Raw genomic sequence first — 6,302 nt, 5'->3', positions numbered from 1 at the left:
AGCACAGTAACAACTCTCTGCTAGGTTAGGTTGCATAGACTCTGTGAGGGGAGTGAAGCAAGGGGACCCCCAGAAGTTGGATCCATCGATCACTCTCTCTCCTCTCTCAATAAAGTCACGCTCTCTAATTTTCTGTGAAATGAATAGAGAAACAATATGATGTTCCTGAAGGAAGTAATTTTACAGGTCGAAGAAACAGGAAAGATCTGGGTCCAATCAATCAGATTGATCATCACCATGCAGATAACATCAAGGCATTAGTCAATGAAAGCAAGCATGCAGGTACAGCAGGCAGTGAAGAAGGCTAATGGCATGATGGCCTTCATAACAAAAGGAATTGAGTATAGGAGCAAAGAGGTCCTTCTGCAGCTGTACAGGGCCCTGGTGAGACCACACCTGGAGTAATGGGTGCAGTTTTGGTCTCCAAATTTGCGGAAGGACATTCTGGCTATTGAGGGAGTGAACTGTAGATTCATGAAGTCAATTCCTGGAATGGTGGGACTATCATAGGTTGAAAGATTGTGACTGGGCTTGTATATACTTGAGTTTAGAAGGATGAGAGGGGATCTGATTGAGACGTGTAGGGTTATTAAAGGATTGGACACTCTGGAAGCGGGAAGCATGTTTCTGCTGATGGGTGAGTCCAGAACCAGAGGGCACAGCTTAAAAATATGGGGTAGGTCATTTAGAACAGAGCTGAGGAGAAACTTCTTCACCCAGAGGGTGGTGGGTGTGTGGAATGCTCTGCCCCAGAAGGCTGTGGAGGCCAAGTCTCTGGATACTTTCAAGAAAGAGTTGGATAGAGCTCTTAAAGACAGTGGAATCAAGGGTTATGGGGATAGGGCAGGAACAGGATACTGATTGTGGATGATCTGCCATGATCATAATGAATGGTGGTGCTGGCTCGAAGGGCCGAATGGCCTACTCCTGCATCTATTGCAGAATTGAGAAGACCGCAAAAGCACTGCAGCTCGGCTTGTGATTTGGGGACCGGGGGATACAGAACCCTGTTTCCCTATATTTTTCTCTGTTTCCCTTCATTCATAATATTTATGTTTGGTCTGTTTATTTATTTGGATGTCAGGTGGGAAGTCTGAAAGGGGGTAAAGTTTAAGCTCCATTATGGTCTTTACTGTTCTTGTTAAAGTTAAATATATTCCGGTCAATAAAGTTTGTTTGTATTGTTGCTGAAGGAACCCAGAGTGGTTTGCCCTTATCCTGGGTAACAGGGAGGCAAAGGTAAATTAGGATAATTTCATTCACTTTTACAATTTGTGGTGACTTTGCGAATCGATTTCCAATGGACTACCCCATTGAGTGGTGACAATAGAATTCCCTCTCATTGCTCTACACTCCAGGGGGAAAGCACACAGACTGCCCATAAGATAACCCCTGGTTCTAGGCATCAGTCCTGTGGACCTTCTCTGATTCACTTTACATCCTGCCTTAAATAAGGAAACTTGAAACTGTGCCCAGTACAAATTCCCAGGTCCCCTCAGCATTTAGTGCTTTCCTTTTCAGTACTGCTCTTGTCAAATTCCTTACCAGCCTGAAAACTGACCACTCACTGCTCCACCTCACTCTACCGGGACTCTTGGCTTTGTGCCATCCACTGAGATTTCCCCCATTTATTCCTCTACTCTCTACTTTCTGCTCATTAACCAATCCTTTAGCCATTCTAACAAATTAAAAGAAGATGAAAGGAGCCATAGTTTTGTCCATAAGACCATAAGACCATAAGACATAGGAGTGGAAGTAAGGCCATTCGGCCCATCGAGTCCACTCCGCCATTCAATCATGGCTGATGCGCATTTCAGCTCCACTTACCAGCATTCTCCCCGTAGCCCTTAATTCCTCTAGACAACAAGAACCTATCAATCTCGGCCTTGAAGACATTTAGCGTCCCGGCTTCCACTGCACTCCGTGGCAATGAATTCCACAGGCCCACCACTCTCTGGCTGAAGAAATGTCTCCGCATTTCTGTTCTGAAATGACCCCCTCTAATTCTAAGGCTGTGTCCACGGGTCCTAGTCTCCTCGCCTAACAGAAACAATTTCCTAGCATCCACCTTTTCCAAGCCATGTATTATTTTGTACGTCTCTATTAGATCTCCCCTTAATCTTCTAAACTCCAACGAATACAATCCCAGTATCCTCAGCCGTTCCTCATATGCTAGACCTGTCATTCCAGGGATCATCCGTGTGAATCTCCGCTGGACACGTTCCAGTGCCAGTATGTCCTTCCTGAGGTGTGGGGACCAAAACTGGACACAGTACTCCAAATGGGGCCTAACCAGAGCTTTAGAAAATCAGATGATAGAGCTGCTCTCCTACTAGAGAGAGAGAGAAATGATGGATGATGGTTTAACCTGAGAGTTAACACTCCTCAGGTGAGGGGAGAGTTTGAGAAGAAGAGTGTTACCTGATGGATAACCCAATATATTACCCACAATTGCGCGAGTCCTTGATTTGTGAGGCAAAGTTTTGTGTGACAACTTATCAAACGCCTTTAGGGAATTACATCCTAAAATGACTCAAATAACTTTTCAAACACGTTTCCCTGCTTGTCTGATTTCAGTTGCACTGATAGGTTTCCTAAATAATAGATTCCAACAATTCCCAATGACTGATCTCGAGCTAACTGGCCAATGGTGCCTTATTTTCACTCTCCCTCCTTTCTTCAAAGGTGGTGTTAAATGTTCTAACTTCCAATCCACTGGGATCATTGTAGGATCTGAAGAATTTTGGAAAATCATAATTAGCACATCTACTACCTCTGCAGCCTTCTTGTTTACAAATCTAGGGTGTATACCATTCAGTTCGGGGATCTGTTGATATTAGCCACATAGATTTCCTCACTCCTTCAACCAGCCTCTCCATTTCTGGAATGTGATTTCTATCTTCCGCTGTAAAAACAGACATCAAAGCTTTGCTCACAGGTTTTGCCATTTCCCCATAATAATTCGTCCTGTTTCTGCTTCTCAGTAACCAACGTTTACTTTACTGAGAACAACAAATGCTGGAGATCACAACAGGTCAGGCAGCATCCGCAGAGAGAGAAAGCAAGCTCACATTTCAGGTCCCGATGACTCGTTTACCTTAGCTGCTCTCTTCCTGTTAATACAATTGTAAAAGCTCTTGCAATTAATTTTTATGTCCCCTGTTACTTTGCTCTTTTATATATTTCCCCATTTTATAATAATATGTTGGTTACATTTGCTGGTCTCTGGAACATCCCTAGCCCTCAGTCTTGACTTCTTTGAGGAGGCTGGTACAATTGCAACATTGAAAAGGCACCTGGATGGGTATATGAATAGGAAGGGTTTGGAGGGATATGGGCCAAGAGCTAGCAAATGGGACTAGATTAGGTTAGGATATCTGATCGGCATGGACGAGTTGGACCAAACGGTCTGTTTCTGGGCTGTACCTCTCTATGACTATGATTATAATACATGCACTATTATCCTTAATTTTGCAAACTACACATGGGTCTATACAACTGAATTTTAGTTTCTCAATGGGATATATTTTTGTTAAAGATGCTGAAGTTACCCAGTCAGCTTTTGCTAGCTTTCCTCTCATGTACATTTTAAACTAAGAACTGAAACATGCCACATTGAATATGGAATTGATTTATTGTATGATCATTATGTTTGACCTTCAGATAATCCTTTGTTGTGAGTTTACTAATTAATCTTCCCAGATGCACAATATTGGATTGAAAAGTTCATCGCTTGTTAAGTCCATGATGTATTATTTCGGGGAAAGCATTCCACAAATTCGTCTTCAATGCTTTCTTTGCCAAATAATAGAATCATAGAATTTTACAGTAGGAGACCATTTGACCCATCGTGCCTGCACTGGCTCCTGCAAGACGACCCAGCTCGTCCCACTCCCCAGCCCTATCTCCGTAACCCGCTAAATTCATCATTCTCAAATGTATATCCAACTCAGAGAATCGCTAGGATTTGGAATGAGCTGCCTGTGAGAGTGGGGGAGGCAGATTCCATATGAGGTTTTAAATGAGCTTCCTCCTGTGGAATCCACCTCCCCCATTGTCCCAGGCAGCACATTCCAAATCCTAGCGATTCTCTGAGTTGGTTGTATATTTGAAAGTGATGAATTTAGCGGATTATGGAGATAGGGCTGGAGATTGGGACTAACTGAGTAGCTCTTTCAGGAACCAGTTCAGACATAATGGGTCGAATGGCCTCTCAAAATGCTATGATTCTAAAGAAGTTTCTCTTCATCTCTCTCCTAGCTGTCTTGCTGACAGTCTTGAAATTGTGAGCCCTATTCACTGACACACCGATTAGTGGGAAAAAAATATCCTTTGCCCTGTCCAAGCTGTTCATAATTTTGAAAACCTCAATAAGGTCATCTTTTAATCCTCTCTGCTCCAAAGTGAATATGAGTCATTAGAGTGGTGCTGGAAAAGCACAGCAGATCGGGGAGCATCCGAGGAGCAGAAAATCAATGTTTCAAGCCCTTCTTCAGGCAGTATGCCTAATCTCTCTGACCTTGGCTTATATCTAAAACCTTTCATTCCTGGTATCATTCTAGTAAATCTCCTTTCCATTCTCTCCAGGGCTTTAACATCCTTCCTTAAATAAGGTGTCCCGAATTGAACACGATAATCCAAATGTGGTCTGACCAATGACTGGTTGAGGTGTAGCATCACTTCCTTGCTTTTATACTCGATGCCTCTATTTATAAACCGAAGGATTCCATAAGCCTTCGTAACAACTGTTTCACCTTGCCTGGCCACCTTCAGAGAATTACGCATGTAAACTCTGGTGCCTCTGCTCTTAGACCCCTTTCAAGGTTGTACCATTGAGTCTGCATGATCTATCCATGTTTCTTCTACCAAAATACATTGCCTCATATTTCTCTGCATTGAAATTCACACTGCTAGGTGTCTGTCCATTTGGCCAATTTGTCAATGTCTTTCTGAAGTCACCCAGCAGCATCCTAACAATTCCCTTTTCTCCCTGGGTTAGTGTTATCTGCAAATTTAGAGATTTTGCCCAACACCCTCTTGACTTATCCAGCCTTATATTAAATTCCCTAAGATAGCTGTTGTGTTTATTACAAGCCCCAATATTTTGTCATTTAATGCCGTGTCCAATGGTGCAAACACTGTTATGGCAGTCAATAAAATACTTACAAATTTTTCTGACCATTACTGGTTTTGCTTCCTGGTTGACTGAGCCAAGACCCTTTCTCACAAATGTCCTTTTGTCAACATTCACTCTCAGCGCTGCCCCTCCTCCTTTTCCCAATCGATCTGGTTGAAGTGTTCAAATCCCAAAGTCCACGTATCCAAGTGAAGAGTGGCACAGTGGCGTAGTGGCTAGCACTGCTGCCTCACAGCACTAGGGACCTGGGGTCGATTCCAGCCTTGGGCAACTGTCTGTGTGGAGTTTGCATGTTCTCCCCGTGTCTGTGTGTGTTTCCTCTGGGTGTTCCGGTTTCCTCCCACAATCCAAAGATGCGCAGGTTAGCTGAACTGGTCAGGCTCAATTGCCTGATTTGTAGGTTAGGCGCATTAGTCAGGGGTAAATGTAGAGTTCTTGGGGCATGGGTCTGGGTGAATTGCTCTTCGGAGGGTCAGTGTGGACTTCTTGGGTTGAATGGCCTGTTTCCACACTGTAGGGAGCCTATGGTTTTATGAATTAGGCAAAAATAAGAAAGAAGAAAATCTTATTCTCAAAGGCAAATTAACTGGAAATCAGCTGATAGGGAAGAACATATAAAGTCAGAGAGTCAAACAGCACAGAAACAGCCCCTTCGGTCCAACCAGTCCATACTGAACATTATCCCAACTAAACTAGTCCCACCAGCCTGCTCCTGGCCCATATCCCTCCAAACCTTTCCTACTCACGCATTCATCTAAATGTCTTTTAAATGTTGTAACTCTACCTCCATCCATCACTTCCTCAGGAAGTTCACTCCACACATACTGCGTTAAAAATTTGCCCCTCATGTCTTTTTTAAATCTTTCCCCTCTCACCATAAAAATGTGTGCCCCAGTCTCGAAATCTTCCACTCTAGAGAAAGGACAGCTACCATTAACCCTATCTATACCCCTAATTATTTATAACTTTCTATCAAGTCGCCTCTCAACTTCCAATACACCAGTGAAAAAAGTCCCAGCCTATCCAGCCTTTCTTTAGAATATACTTGGCAACATCCTGGTAAATCTCTTCTGAGACCTCTCCAGCTTAATAATACCCATCCTATAACTGGGCAACCAAAACTGACACAGTATTCCAGAACAGGCCTCACCAATGTGCCTTACAT

Source organism: Chiloscyllium punctatum, chromosome 1 (assembly GCF_047496795.1).
Source record: "Chiloscyllium punctatum isolate Juve2018m chromosome 1, sChiPun1.3, whole genome shotgun sequence".
Classification (NCBI taxonomy): Eukaryota; Metazoa; Chordata; class Chondrichthyes; order Orectolobiformes; family Hemiscylliidae; genus Chiloscyllium; species Chiloscyllium punctatum.
The sequence above is the reverse complement of the archived record's forward strand: the minus strand, read 5'-3'. Positions refer to the sequence as shown.